Raw genomic sequence first — 21,540 nt, 5'->3', positions numbered from 1 at the left:
ATCTATTGAGATGATCATATGGTTTTTGTCCTTGACTCTGTTAACATAGCATATTACATTTATTCATTTACGAATGTTGAACCATCCTTGGATCCCTGAGATGAATCTGACTTGGTCAGGGTGTATGATCTTCTTGATGATCATCTGTATTCTGTTTGCCAGTATTTTATTGAGGATTTTTTCATCTATGTTCATTAGGGAGATTGGCCTATAGTTCACTTTTTTAGTTGGGTCTTTCTCTGCTTTTGGAATCAGAGTAATGCTTGCCTCCAGGAATGAATTTGGGAGCCTTGGTTCCCTTTCAATTTCATTAAAGAGTTTGAGAAGTAGTGGCATTAGCTCTTCCCTAAATGTCTTGTACAACTCACCAGTGAAGCCATTAGGACCTGGGCTTTTCTTTGTTGGTAAACTTTTTATTACATTTTCAATTTCACTCATTGTTATTGGGGTGTTTAGAATTTTTATATCTTCTTCATTCAGCTTTGGTAATTCATATATATCTAGGAATCTGTCCATTTCTTCTGTGTTTTCCTTTTTATTGGAATATAGGTTTTTGTAGTAGGTATTGATGATCCTCTGGATTTCTGCTGGATCTGTTGTGATTTCACTCCTTTTATTCCCAATTGCATGGAATTGAGCCTTTTCTTTCCTTTTTTTGATAAGGTTGGCTAAGGGTTTGTGGATTTTTTTAATTTTTTCAAAGAATTTGTTGATTTTTTGTATCATTCTCTTAGTCACCATTGCATTGATTTCTGCTCTGATCTTTGTAATTTCCTCCCTTGTACAAGTTTTGGGTTTGTCTTGCTCTTCTTTTTCTAGGAGCTTGAGTTTCAGCATTAGATTGTTTATTTGAGCTCTTTCTGTTTCCTATTATGGGCATTTACTGCTATGAATTTCTCTCTTAGAACTGCTTTCATCGTGTCCCATAGGTTCCTGTATGTGGTATTGGCATTATCATTTAATTGTAGAAACTGTCTACCTTCGTCTTTAATTTCCTCGTGACCCATTGGTTGTTCAGGAGATTGTCATTCAGTTTCCATGTGTTTGTGAAGTTCTTGGGGTTTCTTATGCTTGATCTCCAGTTTAATTGCACTATGGTCTGATAATATACAGGGGATAACCAATTCCTTTGCATTTACTTAAACATGTTGTATGAGCTAGGATGTGTTCTATTTTGGAGAATGACCCATGTGCAGTGGAAAAGAATGTGTATTCTGATTTTGTGGGATGGAGCACTCTGTAGACATCTGTTAAGTCCATTTGTTCAAAAGTTTGGTTCAGTTTTAGTATTTTGTTGTTGATTTTCTGTCCAGATGATCTATTTGTGACAGTAGGGTATTAAGGTCTCCCACTACAATTGTATTAGTGCTTATTTGGTTTTTCCTATCCATTAATATTTGTTTCATATAGTTGGGAGCACTAGTATTTGGTATATATATATTTATGATTGTCATCTCTTCCTCTTGGATTATTCCCTTTACAAGGATGCACTGACCTTCTTTGTTTCTCTTAATTAGTTTTGGTTTGAAATTTACCTTGTCTGCAAATAAAATAGCTATTCCTGCTTTTTTCTGTGTTCCTGTTGCATGGAGAGTTGTTTTTTATCCTTTTACTTTCAGTCTATGAATTTCTTTTTGAATTGTGTGCTTCTTGTAGTATTACTTCTTTTTTGAATGACTAGAACCACCAAGACCTGGAGAACTTTGTGTGTGTAAGAAAAATAAACTCAAATTCTATAATATATACAGGACAATTTTGGCATTTATCTATTTATTTATGTTCATTTGGTACATCATAATTATCCAAGGAATTTGTTCACTTGGTGTAAATTTTAAGATTTATTGAATAAAAATATTTTAAATTTTGTTTAATTTTTTTCCTAATATTATCTTTTGGTATATGTGGTGCTAGATTGAGAATTGTTGCCAAACACTGTTTCTTTTCTATTGAAGTGTCTTGCGACCCTGGTTGAAAATCAATTAGTATTTATTTCAGGACTGTCAGTTCTGTTGCATTGATCTGTCTGTTCATTCTTATGCCAGCACACACTATCTTGATCACTTAGCTCTTAATATTAAGTTTTGAAATTCAGAAGTGAGTCCTCCTTCAATTTTGTTCTTTTCTAAGATTGTTCAGCTCTCCTGGTTCCTTACATTTTCACATCAACTTTAGGAGCAGCTTTTCAATTTAGTTTAAAAGACAACTGAGAATATGAGAATACGAGAAAATGAAAAAAATGGAAACAAAGTCTTTGTAAATAGGGAGGGATGGAGGGGGTGAAGGGAGGGCAGGGGAATGGGGAAAAAATAAGAATCAAGAGAGATTATGTAAAGATGCAAATTTCCAATGATGAAAGTCATTATATTGTATCCCTAAAATGTACCGATAAAATTAATTAAAAGACAACTGAGATTTTGATAGTGATTGAATAAAACCTGTAGATCAATTTAAAGAGCATTGCCATCTTAACGATATTAAATCTGCTAATTCTTTAACAGGAGACATTTTTCTGCTTGTTTAGATATTTGATTTCATTCAACAATATTTTGAGATTTCCAGTGTATATGTACTATACTTCTTTCATTAAAATAATACCAAAGTATTTTATTATTTTTTGATGTAGAGGAAGTATTTCAATTTAATTTTTAAAGAGATCATTTCTGATGTACAGCTTTTATATGATCTTGTGATCTAGAATGTCAAATATTATTACAAGTCAAAACTATAATGCATCTTTTCTATTCACAAATATTTTTATTCTGTTCTGTATGGAATATATATTTATTCAATAAAAAGTGAGCTCTATCAAGGTTTATCACATATGTGGAAGTATTCTGGGCTATAATTACAGTATTTTAATTAATATCTTGTACACTATTCAATGTCATATGTTTATTCAGTTCAACTCTTACTTATATAGAGATAAATTTCAAGCTCTATCTTATTGCTAAATTTATTTTTGAGAACTTCAGATCACTAAATCCTCCACAAGCCAAACTTTTTGGTAGTCTATTCAATGAATTTCATTAAAAATTTACAGTTGATTGAAAAAGCAACAAAATTTAGAGGTTTGCAAAAATGTTCTGTTTTAGTAGTTATGACACAGATGAATTGGCTTTTCTCAAATGTTTCTAAAATCTGATTGACAGCGAATAAGAAGACAGTGAGTACTGCTATGCTGAAGTGGTCTTGGTATTCAGCACCAACTGTGTCTTTAAAATATGGTAGACCAGTAACTGTGTAAATAAAAATATTTTTAACTTTTGGCAATTATAACTTCTACTTCAAGTGTTAGAATATCACAGGCTGTTTACATGCTGTGTGAATTATGTACTAATTAACTGAAGTGCCGAAAGGACTTATAGGTTTTCAACATTATATTCACATAACAGTTTCATTATAGGATAAGGATACCCTACAGCAAAAGAAGTGGAAGAATACTCCTTGAGAAGGATTTGAAGCAATGTCAGCTTTGGGTTTCTTTGCCCTCACTCTGCTGGGTCACATAGGATGCTCCTTGCCTCTTTCTCTTGAAAGATCACCTGCAGTTATGTGAAGCTTTGAATGCAAGGAAGCCCAAAGTTGGCTTGTGGAGAGTCTTCTATAGTAAGCTTATTACAGAAGGACATTTCTGATATGTGAGAGCTGTAACTACAAAACCACTGAGCCCCAAGAAAAACAGAAGCAAATTACAATCAAATATGTTCCCCAAATCAAATTTACTATAGCTAAATGATTCTGATAAACTACTGTGTCCTGCATTTGAAACAATTCATAGACTTGTGGTTACAGAATACTGCTTGTCTTTAGTTAACATATTTTACAGTGTGAGCCAAGTAGGTACCTTGCACAGACAACTCCAAAGGTAAGCATCTAATTAACCCAGGCCAGCCAAAATTAACCTGTGCAAGGCAACTCAACCTAGTTTTTATAATCACTTGTTCTTTGTCCAGATTGTTACATCTTTTACAGCAGTGATTTGGTAGGCGGAACAACAATATAGAAATGATTATTTTTGTAATAACTCAGGTGTGGGTGTCTACTTAAAAAGACAAACTCAACCATTCTACAATTTCTGTGTTGCTTCATGTTCTTGTATCAGTTTAAATTTTCTGTTACCACTTTTGTCTATTGTAATTTGGACTCTGTGATAGCTTTGTGTTGACTGATTTAAAACTACAATGAACTGATTTCTAATTAAGTCTAAATCCTCTTCAGGATAGTCATCTTTTACTGAGATTGGGTACTGAGGAAGTTTGAACTCACTTTCCAAGTACATTTGATTATCAACATCTGTATTATTGTGGATCTTATTGACAGCTACCAAACTGAACTCACACATAATTTGCATTATGATTACAGATATCAGAAATATTTTATAAAATGACTCACAAATTAAGAGTGTAATTGTCCCTTCCCATCAGATAGAACCCTTTTCCACACAAAATGTTACAGTGCATTGGAGTATAAACCAAAGAGCATATCTGGCTGAGCTTAGGGTTCTGAGTGTTCTGTGGACATAACCAGATGCCTTCCTTCCTCTCACAGGTAACGGGTTCCCTGTGGGAGTGGGCCTTTTAAGATGGATCATCAACTTCCTGTTAGGAGGGTGGGAGTATAATTTAACATATCCCCTGTGCCTACAAAGTGTGAATTTGAGTGTGTCTTATTCTGGTCTATTCATAGTGGCAAAGCAGTTAGTGGGCACTGTTGTAAATTACAGGCTCCATTTAGAAACTCTCATAAATTAGAGGCTCTGAATGTTTTCCACAAATGGACTCCCTGTGACTTGATATTCAGTGTGCCAGGTGAATGGCCTTGGCTACTTCTGCTTCCATTTGAAATAATATATCAGAAAGCCCTACTTGGGTTAGGGTACATGTTCTTCCCTACCATTGTGCTCCAGTGTATTGTGTTAAAGTTTGTTCTGTTGGATAGAAACTCATGTTCATACCATGGGGCTGCTTGCTATCCTTTGCCTTGTTGCTAGAGTCAGGCATGGTTGAGACATCCTATTCTTACATGGAGGGCCAAGGGGCTGAATGTATTAACAACAAATTCTGTGTGCTCTAATATTCTTAAGCCTGATCCTATTTCTTCCAAAGCTCTGATGCGATGGACTATAGTTTTGTTTGTTTAAATCCATAATCTATGCTGGTACCACTATGTGCTGATTGCTTGGGTGCAACTGTAAACATATTTTGTGCCTCAAAATATGAAGGAAAAGTTTGAATAGGTAGTGGTTCCTTTCAAATGTGCCTTTGTGTGTGATAGGGGCCTCCCATGGGAAACCTCAGGATTCGGATGTTTTAGACTAGTACATGAGCCCACCATGTGATCTCACGTGACTGAATGAGCTCAGTAAGCCACATGTCCTTCTCATGTTTCTTAAAGCCTTTCAACCACAAAACAGGATGAAAAACCTGTTTGGGCCTATAACACTATGCTCTACCAGGAAGGTAGTTTTCACCTTTATGACCAGCTACTTTTCTTAACACCTCACTCTCAGATTTATAATTACAAAATGATTCCTGGCTCCATTACAGATCAGGATGTTTGAGGTGCATATGGGGGGGTGGTTCTGTAGGTGATATCCAAATGTGGGTCCCCAATAATAGGTATAACCTTTAAAATGAAAGTCAAAGCCCAGAAACACATCAGTGCTGAGCCCTCTAACAGCATTGTTTTGTGGAAGCGTCTGCTTTAGTCATTCTCATTATTTTGGTGCTTAGGTCTGCTGCCTCCTAGGTAGCAGTGTTTTGTTTCAGCAATGACAGAGGCTTTAGCCTCTAAAGTGTGGCAACCTTATGGGCATCTGAGTGTAAATTAAGAGAGACAGTTTTTGGCTCTAAGCTTGTCTTGAGGGAAAAAATTTATGCTTGATTTTGTCTTAAATAATCCATTTGTTAGAGCATTTGACCCCAACCATTGTCCACTTTCTTTCCATTTATCTCTTACTTCATTTCAAACTTTCCCTTCTCGAAGTAGGCACATCAGGATTAGCCAGGGAGCTGGCCCATATTTCTGGTATAAAGCATTTCAACAATTTAATTTTTCTGCCTTGAGCATCTGATCTTGGAAAGGAAATATTTTTACAAGAGGAGATTGGTCATTTGATTAAGTCCAGATACAGATGCCTAAGAATGATGTATGACTATAACTTGGCTACCTTGGTATTAAAGTGCCAATATAATGCTTTAAAATAAATAGAGCAAAGTAATTTAATTATAAATAACTTTGCCTGTTTTTGATGTGAGGAAAATCTCCCTCCCTCATACACACTCTTTCTTTTAGCTTTCTTTCCTTATTTCTTTCTCTACTTCCTTCTTGCTTGGACTTTAAAATCACCAACCTATAGATTTCCTTAAACACTGACCCAGTCGGGTATGCTGGCACACACCTATAATCCCAGCATCCTGAGGCAGGAGGGGACAAGTTTGACCCCAGCCTGGGCAACTTAGTAACTTAGTGAAACCCTGTCTCAAAATATAAAATAAAAAAGAGCTAGGGATGTAGCTCGGCATGAAGGCCTTGGGTTCAATAAAACAAATAAAAACCAAAATAACCATCCTCCCAAGCAAACAAAACACAAAAATAGACACCTGCAAATTTTCATTTCAGCTTTCAATCTCTTGCACAGAATTCAAAGCTTTTGCACAAGTGCCGCAGCCAAGACATAGTACACAAATAGCTTGTCTCTGTACTAAGACTGATGTCCAACCAAATCTGCCAGTCTCTCCACTGTTTATAAGAAAAGCTTCACAAATTCTAACAATGACCTAAAGAAAGTGTTCAGACTCTCTGGAAGAGAATCAGAATAATCAAGACTTAACTTACAGTTTCCAAATAGTATTTTGACATGACTTATAGAATTAGATTTTCAGCTTTTAATTTTTGAATGATAAAGACATCTGAGACAGGTAAATGGCTACATGTAAATCTGAAAATCAATCTAAACTGCTCTGCTGTGATCCAAAGGCAGAAACCTCCAAACCAACAGATAAGTCATAGCAGCTCAAGAACCAGAAAATCAAGAAAACCCACAGTTCTCAAAGATATGTTTATCATTATATTCCTTGATCCAGAGGCTGCCCTACAAGCCAATGGATTCTCCTAAAACAAGCAGATTACATGGACTTTCCAGATTGCTGAAAGTATAATTTTCAAATTATTAAAAACTTATTCAAAAATAACTTTTGTACTTAATGAGCACATTCCAAAATTTTATTTAACTTGTATTAAAGGAATATACGTTCAAAAAAGTATAAGAGAAATCTAAGTGAAAGAAAAAAGGAAAAGAATATAAAAGTTAGCTAAAACTATGCATTTTGGGTTTCTTTTCCAACAGACAAAAATGATTTCTATTTCAACTATGAAAAATGCACTTAAAATTTTTTAGTGCTCTGCAAATTGACATCAGACTACAGAATTATGATATGGGTACTAACAAACAGAAAACAGTAAGTCAAGTCAGTTGCTTCTTTAGCATGAGAAGGCACTTGGGCTTACTAGAAAGCTTTATATTAACAATGAGGGCTCACGGTCAAATTTTGGCCTTATGAGTTTTGGCTAATTTTTCTTAGCGATCCATAATGTTTCAATCAAGGACATACCAGCCCACATCTTTCCCTGCATGAGGCCAGGGAGATATATACTGATGGTGCAGGGAAGATATCAGATGTTCTGAGTTTGTGTCCCCTGAAATTGAAGAATGAATTGCAAGGAACAATGGAGGTTAGGAGCAGGAAAGTTTTGTTGGGAAATAGCTCCTGAGAGACAGGAGCGGTCCCAAGTGGGTGGCCACTGACCTCCTTTGTCAGGAGTAATTTGTACAGCAAAGTCACAATGTGGGTACGATGTGACTATAATCAACCTGCAGGATTACAAGTACAGCTACTTAGTTAATATTGATCCTATAGGGAAATGAGTTGCACAGCAATGGTGCATGGAAAGAACAGAGGCGTTTTTGGGAAGGGATGGGTCTGGTCACCCACCTGAGTGACTGATGCCTGTCTGGACTTCCTGGACCAGGTGCTGCTAATTACAGTATAATTCCAAGTTACTGCTTATGCCTTAGGAAGGCATGTGGGCCTGGCCATTGCATCTTCATCTTGAGGCCTGGTCTTCCTCAGATGCGCCTCCAGCCACAATTCTGATCTCTTTATTTTCTGCTGACTTCCTTGAGAGCCCAGTCCCTCACTGACTATATACTAATTTTTATCTAACTTAGCTGCCTATTACAGTATCTCTAGTTTCATGTAATGTTAGTATTATTATTCAAAAGATGGCTTTAATATTTTTCAGGTAAATATTCTGATAAAGAATGGAAACTGACTTTTATTCACTGATAATGACATCTACTTCTTTAGTGATGAGACCTTCATTTTATTATTGTATAACTTTCATTACAAACAGACTACAAATTTAACTTGCTATTCCTACAGTTGGATTCTCCTGTTCTGCCTTCAAAAGGAAAGATTTTAGCTCTCAATGTTTTAGTTAAAATTTCCTAAAATGTTCTAATAATTTTAAATGGGAAAAAGAATAAGATCGTATAAGTTATTCCTCTCTATGTGAGTTTTATACTCTATGGTAAGTTATATTTTTGGGTTACATTATGTTCAACCTAGCAGGACACAGTTCTTTTAAGATTATACTTTCATGTTCATAAATGCTAATAAGCTGTGGGAGAAAAGGCCTGAAAGGAATACAATCTTTTTATTTTAAGGAAGTGAGGATTCAGCATTTTGGCTCTGCTCACAGAGGTCTCCTGAGAAACTTCTCAACTCACTAAAGACAGAATACTGTTAATCAGTATCTACTTAGCAGAGTATTTCACTAATATCCATGTTACCATGGAAACACCAGTTCCATAGGAAAAATTTTTTTTATGCATTAAACTTAGCTCCATTTGCCTGTTTTGCTGGCTTCTTGATGAGCCAAGAGTATGAGATGCTGGGAGGTTCTGTTCCATGACATGTCATGGAACAGAGGGGTAAAATGATGGTGTTTGCAATTCATATTTTTTGTGAAAGGCCAAACTTTTATGCTTTTCGAAATAGAGGCAAGTACTTTTATTAGAAAGAAGAAATACCATTAATCATTACTTGACAGCAATTATGTATGGCTCAATGACCTCCTGCATCATGGAACAGTTCAATGTCTTCCCTCACTACTAACACAGTCAGGGTGCAGTGCCCTCTCTGGGTAAAGAAAGCAAGGAATAGAGATCTGGCTTCTTCTCTTACAAGGCAGAACACTCATGTGAGTTCTGCCTGCAATCTAAATCTTGGTAAGAAAAGTTAGAATTTTGGGCTCTAGTGGCATAGATCACTTTTCATTTTTTAGGGTATGGGAACTCTTGCATGGCATTATTTAATACATTTTTAAATTCTCTTAACTTTTGAGCAGAAAGAAACTTGAGAACTAGGGAAAAATACAATTATTTAAAAGTGTAGTGTTCCCTAGCCTGAGTTTTTCTAAAATGAGGTTTTCTGTTAATATGTGTTATCACTCAATCATTCGTTGCAGGAAGAACTAATAGTTACTTATTCTATTGGTAGTAGATGCTAGAAGTGTGCAAGAAACATGTGCATGAACAGGATATGGTCCCTGGTCTCTGGAAGCTTGCAGTGCAGTGTAATGCAGAAACTCTTGAATATTAAAGGCTTTCTGTCTTCTACTTGTTGGTTTGTTTCTTTGTTTTGCTCACCTTGTGAACAGGATTAAAGAAAGTCAGGTCTTCTTTCAGTGAATGTGGCAGGAGTGACAGTAATAATACATATTGAAGAGAATTTGAATGTCAGAATAAGAATGCCTCCTGCTTTCCTTGGCCACAGCATTACAAATGGTAGGACCTCAAGTTTACAGCAGTTGGCCTTGTTCATTTATAAGAATAATCAAATTATCCTCCCATCCCTCAGTCTACCTGGATCCTCCACAGAAGCCCAGTGCTCCCAGACCATGCATCTTCCTGAAGGCTCCCATACTCCGCTATTCTGACTCAATCTCCATCCCTCCCCTTCTCTTTAAAATCCTTTCTAAAATTGCAGAGATGTGATCAGAAAACTCTCCTATGTCTCCATCCTTTTTCAGAAATTCCTTTGATTGCTTCCTTTATAAGATTTTTCTAATGCCCACTAATACCTTAACTAGCAAAGGTAGTTTTCTTGCTCATAAATTGATGTACCTCAGGACCAGTAGGCAGGTAGGTATCTACTTGTTCAGGGTTTCCCTTTCTAAGTTCTCAATTGAACAAGATAACACTCAGAAGCCATGTTATGGTGTGAGAGCAGCTGCAAACCTCCCTGTTGGTAGTATTCACAAACTGCTACATCCTTTACATTGAAATCTACATGGAAAACTTTATTCCTCTCTACCTCAATCCTGCCATAGCCTGAGTGACTGATCTTGGATACTGAATATATTGGCCAGGGAGGAAAATTCCTATTGATAATTTAATCAGGAAAGGCTTATTCAGACATATTCCATGGTAACAAATGACTTAAAGAATCACTGAAAAATCTGAGAAAAAAATGACCCATTAAATTTTCAGCAGTGACTGTTAAAGCCAGGACAGGCCTCCTAAAAAAATTTGTTGCCCTTCTCTAATTAGGAAGCTTCAGGATCATATAATCACCATTGCGATACAAACAAAACAAAAAAGCAAAACCACCATCACCAACAACAGTGAAACTGCCTCTTCAAGGAAAGCCCTATCTATAATTCAATTTCTGTGCTTTGTGCACCAGCAAAATGTGTTCATTCTTCCTATGATTTCAGGGCTTGTCATCTACACTTCTCACTTGCCCACCTGCTAATTCACACATGTAATGAAGTTTTGCAACCCTTATTATGGGAATTCCCACACCTATAAAACATGCATATAAATGCAGATGCCCCTCAACTTATGACGGGCTCACATCATGATAAATCTGTCTAAACTGAAACAAAATTTAAGTCCAAAGTGCATTTAATCACTAACCAGTCCAATTATTTAAATACAGGCTGACCAAAAATTACATATTTTTTCAGTAATTTTTATAAGATAACAGGAAATATTAAAATGACAATTCATGAAATATATTCAATATAAGAACTGACTGGTTGAAATGGCACCTGCCCAAGCGACGCTTGTGACAGTCAGTATGTAAACAAACGTGCCACATGAGGGATGCTTAGGGTAAATTTAAGTGGTTACCGAATCTACTAACCACAGTACATTGTAGACTATTGGTTGTTTCCCCCAGAGAAAGGGTATTCATTAAGAGCGGTGGGTCATTAACTGACCAGTATCCCGAGTGTGTATCACATTGCCTATGGCTGGTCCAGGAGAAGATAAAGATTTGAATTATGATATCTATGGAAATGTATTGTTTTTCCACTAGTTACACTAAAGTCAAGAGACTGTAAGTCAAACTATGGCAAGTCAGAGGCTGTACTGGTGTGTATATTACCCATCACTTCTTAGTGCACATGTTACACAGGCAATATGTAATTAATAGGTGGGAAAGGACAATAATGTACTGATTTCTTTATTTCTTTGGAAGACTGAAAGGTTAGGCTCATCCCCACATTGGGGAGTTACAACCAGTATTCTGTCTCCAGATTTAATGTGCTCTAAATAATTCCCAAGAACTGAAGCCCTATCACTAACCTGTTCTGTGTTGTGGAGCTATGTAACCTCTTTATGACACTGTTTTCCATCTGTGACATGGAACTCCTCCTTGGTGAATTTCAGGTTCTAGTTCAAGTGTTATCTCAAAGGGACTTTTTCTAAAATTACACTGTAATGTAGTCACCCTGATGTGCACAGTCCTACATAGGAATTTAGTTTCTGCTATTCTTTATTGGTTTTGTTGGTTTTATTGGCTTTCACTAAAATGTATGATGCGTGGAGGCAGAGACTTTGTATGTTTTGTTTACTCTTGTGTGATCAATAAGTAGGGTATAGTAGGGGTTTAATATTTTTTGAATGAAGGATTAATATAAACAGACTTGTTCAGGGGCTGGCCATGGAGATAGTTCAATATCCATGCATGTGAGCCACTGGGGCAAAATGGAGTTACCTCCACTTTGAGGCAAATCAGGCTTGCATTTGATTTCCTGTAAGATTTGGTTTAGAAACATTCTGTATATTTTTATCTCTGAAGTTTTCTGGTTTTTAGCTGTGCATATTGTTTTCTTGGTGATTTACTAGTTGTTAGAATTTAATGTTTTTCCATATATTTTATAGGACTAAATTTTTTACCTGTGTGCAAATAAATAGGTATTGTACAAATGAATGATAAGTTAATATCCAAGTGATGGTCATTTAAAATTTCTTTCTTTCTTTCTTTCTTTCTTTCTTTCTTTCTTTCTTTCTTTCTTATTTTTGGTACCAGGGATTGAACTTGGGACCTTGCGCTTGCGAGGCAGGGGCCAGAACCACTGAGCTAAATCCCCAGCCCTAATTTTAAAATTTTACTGGAATTATTCCAAATGGGTTTGTACTTTTCCTCCTGCAAATATTTTTCCTTATGCATATTTAAAAACCTTTTAAAAACATAATTTCTGATGACATTTGGACTCTCGTAATACTTATTAGTAAACCATCACAAATAACTTCATATTTATGTGCTAAAGGAAATAATCCAGGAGAAAGGGGAAAATGAGATGATGATTTTGGATAAAAAGGGAAGAATTGCTACAGCCAATTCTTGCCTAGGGAAGAGAGGAATTAGTACAGAAGAGGAGGGGTAAGCTTTAGTTTGGAGTCACGTTAATTTACCTGTATTAATAGACAGGTAGAACATATGTGCATTTCAGATACAGAATTGTGGGCCTAGGTATGGTAACAGAGGTTTGGAGAGCTTTACTCTGCTTTCTTTTTTCCTGCTGCCACCTCTTCCTTTTGCCAAAATGAGGAGTGTTTCATATCCCTAATAGCCTCATCCTCTGTAACCGAAGAGGAGGTGGCCCTGCCCTCTGTGTCTGAGGTGACACTTGCACCTCCACTTACTTCTGAATCATCTTTGAGATCATTTTCCCTTTTTCTTGAAAGATAATGCATGCTTGCAGTTGAAAATCTTTGTTGGCCTAGTTCATGCCTGCAGAATCTCCAGTCTAACAGCGTTCCTACATTCTGTCGCTGTATTGTCTCTGTCCCTCACAGTCCAAACTGGCAGTGTTTGTCCTACTGATTGGAACTATACAAGCAAGAGTAATTTCCTCAGCCTAGAATAGCTATGTTCTCACCCACTGCCTTTGTGCTATTGTTTTGGAATATATGGCAGTTCTATATGTTATAGGTCCAATAATATAGTAATTATCTACACATTTTTATTCAATTGCCTTTTTAAAAACAGTCTTTATTTTTAGAGAAGTTTTAGGTCACAACAAAACAGATAAATGATACAGACATTCCCCAGAGAGCTTGTACCCCCTCATGTATAGCCTCCCCCACCATTAACATCCTGCAGCAGAGTGGTGCATCTGTTCCCACGGATAGAACAAAAAGAAAGAATTGGACCAAAGCAAGATTGAAACCCAGCAGGACAAACATTAAATCCTGTAGCTCCATATTGGATATCCTCAGCAAAATTAAAATTCAAATTTGCGATGGGTTAGGGCTTAGTAGTAGAGTGCTCATGTATGAGGCCCTATGTTCAATCCCTAGCACTGCAAAAAAAAATGCTTTTAGCTTTTCCTTATTATAAACTAGTTTTAGATAAACAGGGATTCTAGATAGCTGAGTTCTTTTAAAAGAAATATCAAGTAGAATTTTAGAATTCCTGTTAATGTAAAACTAGTTTATAAACATGTACTAATAAAAAGATGATAAAATAATAAATAAATAGTAAATAAAATAATTAATAAACAAAATAAAGTGTCAATAGAAGAATTTGGCTGGTTATATTGAAACTATCAATGCTGTTTTTAATTTGGACATAGTTTGTTCACAATATGCAGAATTTTAAAAGTAGGGCAACTTGACATTTAGGAGTAATATATTTGTAATAATAAGATAATTCACAGTAATTATTTTATATAGCATATGTATGGCCCTCTTTCTGCCTTTCCATTTTTTTTACCATATTGTAGGCACCAAATCTCCTTTCAGATTCATGTAATACATTTTGGGTTGCTCCTTCTACCTCTAGCTTTTCTTCTATTTTTCATGCTATTACTAGAATGTTAATTCTAAACCAAAAATTTGACCAGCTTAACTCGTCCTGTATATCCAGGGTTCTACATCTTCAATAGCTATAATTGCAGCTCCTTAACATACCTTGTAAGACTTTATATGATTCCCTTTCAGTCTCATCTACTAGGGAGTAGAAGAGATCTTCCAGTAAATTTTCTACTCTGTTTTGTTTAATTCACTAACTTTCCATTATTGTACCAGGGAACGTCAGTATGAATATTGAAGTCGAGACCTTTCAGTCATTTTCATGGCATTATTCTTGGCTAAAACTTTATTAATCAACAGAAACTTTTGAACAAAGATATATTTTCAAACATCCGAGGATCTACTATGCTTTTAAATTATCTTATCATATGCTGTTTATGAACCTTTCATCAGATCACCTTTAATTCTGCTCAAGACATAGCAAGAGTAAAGATTATTTCATGTTTTTATAAGCTCATTTGTTTGGAGACTGTTATGTGCATGTAGATACAAAGTTTTTAAGTGCTTTGGAGGATAACGTTAAAATATAAATGACTTTTGAAATTGAGGAAGGGCAATTTAAAGTTATCTACAGAATGTTATTGAATTCAAACCAGTTCAGTCTCTAATGAAAACAAACCATGTAATATCATGTGCTAAATATAATGCAAACCAGGAAATGCAAGCTTCAGATCTTGTTTCTGCAACTGGTTATGTAATCTTAGTTGGAAATAGTCATTCTCTTTGTCTACTACTCCTTCTAACAGTCCTCTGAATCTTAGGAGGCCAGTTGCTTGGGGTCCTTGCTTGCAGTCTTCTTGTATAGTCTTTCATTATCTTTACCATCCAACTTGTATAAGAAGCCAAGAGCTCTTCACTTTCACCTATACTGTTTCTGCCTCTGACTGTTTATTTCTCAGGGGTCACAATTAAAATTTCATCAAAAAACAAGTAATATAAACCAGTTTGACTGAGTAGGGAATATGGTAAACTGGAAAGAAAAGCATTTAAATCTTTTCTGAGCTAGTCTAACACATAGTTGAGAGGACTATATTGTACCATTATAAATAAGTTATATAGCTGAACTACATCAGACATATGGGTGTGTATCTGTGCCTATGTGAAAGAATACTACTGTTTCTAGCAGGTGAAAACAAGCCTTTTGTTATTTTATTTTGTTATTCAACATTTATTTAAAAAAGGAAATACATATCATGTAAGTTAGTAACTACATGTTAATTGCTGGGCATGTGTTAATTTGTGGTAGTGAGATTATGTTGGCAATTGGTATCATCACCTAATTTCATTTATGATACTATTCTGCCATCCTCATGTTCTGCTTGTGCTAAATTGCATAATTAACAGAAGATATAAATCACAATGGTTACATCTTTTACATTTTTATGATGGCACTAGTCTCTGCAGTTTCCCAAGTAATGTGGTTGTAGCTTTTTATTGACTCTTATGGCAGGCTAGAGAATTGGTAGTGGTTTCCGTACCTTTCTTCCCTTCATAACAGGCTTTACTCTATGGGCAGGGAGCCCATGTGGAGATACTGTTAATTGCCGAAGATATCACTTAGGCTTTGAAGTTAGGAACTAGGGAACAGCCAACGAATGGAAACCAGAATCTCTTTTTTCCCAAAACTAGTCATAAAACCTAAAAATATTATGCTGACTTTCCCTCTACCTTTCTGTTTTAGAGCTGCTTGGTCATAAAGAAATTCTCTGACCTACCTTGTTTAGCTGTAGGTCATGAGACCCCCATTCCAGAAAAGGTCCTGCCCCACACCTGGGAAGAAGAAATGCTATAGCAGAGGGGCCAAGCATCTTTACAGATAGGCCTTCTTGGGGTTTCCCCCTCCACTTCTTATTAGGTGATACATTATTTTTGGTTCAATCATACGTCCTCATGACTATTCATGCTTCAATAACCCTAAACATTAAAATGGATGATTTGCCCAGGATCTCTGAGTATTCAATATGAAGCCTCCTATGTCATGGAGAACTATAATCAAATAATTTGCTATGGATTTTCTTCTGTTACTCTGTCTACTGGGAGTTTATTTCAGCAGACTCCAATACTGAACATCCAGAGGGAGTGTTTGAACTTCTCTATACCACAAATAATGTGGCCACTCATTGGCCTTTTTATTTTAAAGTAGACTATAATGGTGTTTAAAATATGTGGATCCTAGAATGCTTTGAAAATGAGTTGTTTGTTAGAAGTTAAGTTTATTTCTTAAAATTGTTGAAATGTATAGAACATATGGAAAATTTGCATCTGTGTTATATTAGCTTTTCTAGTGTTGGGTACAATACCTGACACACATAACTGACAGGAAGAATGGTTTAATTTGGCTCATGTTTTAGTCCAGAGTCAGCTGGTTCCAAGATGGAAACATCACTGTGAAAGGGCGTGGTGGATCAAAACCTGTTTAATTCATGGCAGCAGGAAGCAGAGCAAGGGAGGAAGGAACAAGGACTAGACATAGACCCTCAAAGTCACAACTCCATGACCTACTGATACCTACCCAGAGGTGCCCCACTAATCCCTAACTGCCACACCAAGGTGATGTTCCACCCTAACTGCTACATTTGTCTATGTGGAAGTTGCATAATAGTAATTACTATTGCTATGCAGCAAGGGCTTACTCCTGATGCACATAGAAGCCAATACTATGGCACTGGTTTTTGCAAAGAGAAAGAAGTTGTTTAGTGAGACAAGGAGGCATGTTCAAATCTCTTTCCACCATTGACTGGTAGTGAAGGAATTTTAGCATGATGGTGAGGCAACATAAAGGACTGATTGGTTGTGAGGAGGAGTCTTGAGATGGTCTGCTCCTGGAACACTGGTCCAGGTGGAGCTTGTCATTGGGAAGTTTTGTCTTTCTGTTATTCTGGTCAATCCTGCAATTGTTGATGGTACCCCTCACCCCTAACCTATGTTCTTTAGATTCTGTTCTCATTCTGCAGGTTCTGATGCTTAGAGACTTTGGGTTGCACCAGACTCTCAAGGTCATTCTAGGTCAGGTTAGGGGCTCCTTGCTTGTGTCCTGAAAGATAGCTTGAACAGTTTTTAGGAGAGAGAAATTGCCATTTATGGCTTAGTTTCATTATCAACCAATTAGAAAATATAACTACATAAAGGAATGGGTAGCTCAACTACTTACTTTAAGCTTTGGGGTTGGTGGAGCAAGGTAAGTAAATGTAGGAACAAAAGCAAATTTTTTTACATTGCCAGGGGAAAATTGTTAGATATGTTTTCTAAAAAGATAGGAACAGATACTACACTTGATCTTAGCCAAAAGGCCGCAAAAAAAAAAAAAAAAAAAAAAAAGAAAGAAAAGAAAAATTCCTAAGGTCATTGATGGAGAAGATTTTTGCTCAGCAGGCAAATATTGAAAACAATAACAATCTCAACATGAGTCTCAAAGGCATATAATTAGCTTAAAGGAAAAAATGATTTAGAGCAGCAGTTCTCAACTCTGCCTCTGTGTTAGAATCATCTATTTAAAAGCACAAAACCCCATCACCATTCCTGGCAATTTAATAACAGGACCCAGTAGGACTGCTGTTGCACTGCATGCTGAAGGACTCTGTTCCCATTCTAATTATATGCATGGGGCCCCTGGAGTGGGACAGTGTGTGGCCTGCTGAGCTAGGAGCAGCAGCTTGGTCATCAGTGTTTTTAAAAGCTCTCAGGTTATTGTCCTTGTTTTTTAAAGCTCAGCCAGACTGCTGCCACTGATTCAACCCATCCCTTGCTATATCCTGCTGTAATGTACCTCTTTGTAATTGCCCTTCAATATTTTCTTTGTGTTAAACATGATCTCACCTATCTACAAAAGTGATGGGTGGAATTGGGGCTACTGAATGTGTAGAATTATTTGCTTCAGTTTGAGCCTGTCATGGATGACTCTGAGGACTATGTCTTCTAGAACAAGTATAGGAAGATGTAGATTTGGGACATGCCTGGTAACGATGAAATAATCAAATATGTTAATAATAATTTGCTAGTTTTGGTTCATCTGCAGATAACAGCCCATACTCTGAAGTATGTGTCCAGTGCAATATTTACTACTGAATCATCTCCCCCAACTTAATTTAATTTTAATTTTATTTTATTTTGCAAGAAAATGACATGCATATTAATTTACAAAATATTTCAAATATTAATTTATTTTTGGTGCTACCTCTGATTTTATTATATGCTTATATTGAATTCTTACTACCTTGTTTTACAGAGGACTCACTTAAAAAACTTGGAAACAAGTCACATAGCAAGAGTACATGGAAAGAACAAAAGCATTTTTGGGAAGGGATGGGTCCAGATGCTCTGGTCACCCACTTGGGTGACTGGTGCCTGTCTGGACTGCCTGGACCAAGAATGCATCTGCTTTATCCAAGAGTAGGAGTCTGAGTCTTAAGATTGATGAGTTCTAGGCTCCAGGCGGCTTGGCCGGTGGGCGGGGACGCTCAGGGGACCGACCGCTGCGCGGCTCAGGCAGCGGCACGGCACGCAGACACCGACCGGCCCCGGAGGGCGCGGCGCGGCCCCGGGGGAGCGCGAGGAGCCGGCGAGCGCGCGGCCGTTGGCGGCCTGCTCTGCGCTCTCGGCGTCCATCCGCCCCGCACTCGGGGCCCCAGCCCACGGGAAGATGGTGTCCTGGATCATCTCCCGAGCTGTGGTGCTGGTGTTTAGGATGCTTTATCCTGAATATTATTCATACAAAACTGTGAAGACAAAAAACGTGAAGGAGTTCGCAGGATGATGTACTGGATTGTTTTTGCTCTGTACACTGTGATTGAAACAATAGCAGATCAAACAGTTGCTTGGTTTCCCTTATACTATGAGCTGAAGATTGCTTTTGTCATATGGCTGCTCTCTCTCTATACCAAAGGAGCAAGTTTAATATATAGAAATTTCTTCATCCACTTCTTTCTTCAAAGGAAAGGGAAATTGATGATTATATTGTACAAGCAAAGGAACGAGGCTATGAGACTATGGTAAACTTTGGGCGACAAGGTTTAAACCTAGGAGCTACTGCTGCTGTCACTGCAGCAGTGAAGAGCCAAGGAGCAATAACTGAACGTTTAAGAAGCTTTAGTACGCATGACTTAACAGCTATCCAAGATGATGGGCCTGTGGGGCTAAGACCGCATCAGCCTTTACCAGAAGCAAAAAAGAAGAGCAAGCCAGCCCCCAGTGAGTCAGCAGCTTATGGACTTCCACTGAAAGATGGAGATGAGAAAACAGATGAAGAAGCGGATGGGCCATATTCAAATGATGAGATGTTAACACACAAAGGCCTTCGCAGATCACAAAGCATGAAGCCTGTGAAAACCGTCAAAGGCCGAAAGCAGGTGCGGCACAGTTCACTAAAATATAAGGTGAAGAAGAGACCACAGGTGTATTTTTAGTCATCTAACTTCAAGTATCACAAGACAAATATACCAATAAACCAACTTCATTTTCTAACATGTTACCTTCAGGATTTACACATTACAATAATTCCTTACATTTTGGCAATGATAAGATTTGTTTCATGAATTTAAATATTTTTTATTTCTTTAACAATTACTTTTAAATATTGACTAATAAAGGTGATCGTACAAGGTTTATTAAGTTATGTACCTAAAATTATAGGAAATCATGTTACACAGACCCACAGTATACTTGAAGCGTCTCACTGTGGTTCAGGATATGTTAGCCTCTGTGGTGTTACATTGGGTTTACCTCCAGCAGCTGTGTTGTATCTGGCCACAGGAGAACAGTAGCTAAATAGGCCTCTGATTAGGCAGTGACATCACAAGGATCTACAGTAAGATAATAAAGTATGTTTTGTATGTTCTTTACATTTTTACTTTTATACTTTCTCCCTTTTTTTCACCTTTAACTGAAAGGTTTTGAAACAAATATTTGAAAAGCAGATATCCATATAGCACTTTCTTGACTAGTTTTGCACACTTAAAAATTGTTTACTTATTTTACAACTCTACATTTCCTTTAAATTTTATCGACACTCGGTATTGTTGTTTGTCATATTATGACATGTCAAATTTATGCCTTGAAAAACATCATCTTCTTTCTTGCGGGTTTCATTTGTTAAATTTATTGGATTTCTAATATTAAAACATAGGTAATTGTTTGATTTTTAACTTTTTAAATTATCTTCTTTACAAATGAGAAGTTATTTTAAACATTAACCAGTTTTCCACATGTAACTGTATAGTGTAGTTAAACTTAGCATATTTTATCAACACCAATTATAATTGTAAAAATGGCAGTAGCTTTTGTGAAATAGAGTCAGAGTCCGGTATAACAGTTAGGTCTTTTTAAATTCATAAAATTATCTGATAGTCAATCCATTCACAAGCTTAGCATTCATATGTGCTGCTGGTTTATAAGTCTGGCATTGACTAAAATCATTTGAATCTTTCTGGCTGAGATAATTTCCTGAATATGAGTGCCAATGCAAACTACAGACATCATTAATCCTACATATCAGAAACTATTAGAAAAATATCTTTTTTTTTTTTTTGCGGCACCAGGGATCAAACTCAGGACCTTGCACTTGCCAGGCAGGTGCAGCACCACTGAGGGAAAAAATATCATTTTTAATCCAAAAAATTTGGAGATCTTGACCCATGAGGCTTTTTTTTGGTTATACTAATAGTTGCGCATTATGATCCCTAAATCAGTATATTTTGGGTGATGATTCTTGTGATCAGTAATGAAATTTGTAGTTAACATGCTTGTTCAAATAATTTACTTTGACCAGTCTACTTGATTGCCCAAAAGAACACAATGAGAGAGATGTGTGAGATCTTTGACTCTTCTACCTTTTAAGAAAAATAAGCCAACTGGTAATGTTTATTCAAGACCCCCTCAGAGTATTGGTTGAGAACAGAATGTTTACTCAGAAGCACATTAGTATAATTCATATATTGCCTCTTGATATTAGTCTTAATATTTTTTAGACATCTTACATTCTTTTGTTTTGTTTTGTTTTTTGAGACAAGAGTCTCGCTACGCAGTTCAGGCTGGCCTCAAACTCACAGTGATCCTGCCTTAGCCTCCTGAGTGTTGGGATTACAGGCGTGCGCCACCATGCCTGGCTCACATTCTTGATACATAATCCCAAGTAAAAATTCATTCCATTTTTTTTCTCCCAGAGTTTAAATCTGAATATCTCCATCTACTTTAACTTAACTAATTTTTAGCCTCTTCATTTCTAGAAGGACTCTCTAGTTTTGTTCTAAATTCCTATGAATTTGAAATGTTTGGAAGCAAATTGTATTTATGTTACATGGTGCTAGACTTGGATATAAATGCTACATCATGCTTCTTTTTCCTACAGACATGCAGAGGCAGTGTTATCTCAGATT

General features: G+C 36.6%; 1 pseudogene; it reads left to right on the top strand.

The window, feature by feature from the left end:
• The first annotated feature begins 18,772 nt into the window (after window positions 1–18,772).
• LOC101709186 (receptor expression-enhancing protein 3 pseudogene) lies at window positions 18,773–19,756 on the top strand (annotated as a pseudogene).
• Window positions 19,757–21,540: the final 1,784 nt, after the last annotated feature.

The sequence above is a fragment of the Heterocephalus glaber genome, unplaced genomic scaffold, assembly GCF_053883595.1.
Source record: "Heterocephalus glaber isolate CG9 unplaced genomic scaffold, H.glaber_assembly_v1.0 deba00001733, whole genome shotgun sequence".
Classification (NCBI taxonomy): domain Eukaryota; kingdom Metazoa; phylum Chordata; class Mammalia; order Rodentia; family Bathyergidae; genus Heterocephalus; species Heterocephalus glaber.
Note: the sequence above shows the minus strand (reverse complement) of the source record. Positions and strands in the feature narration are given on the sequence as shown.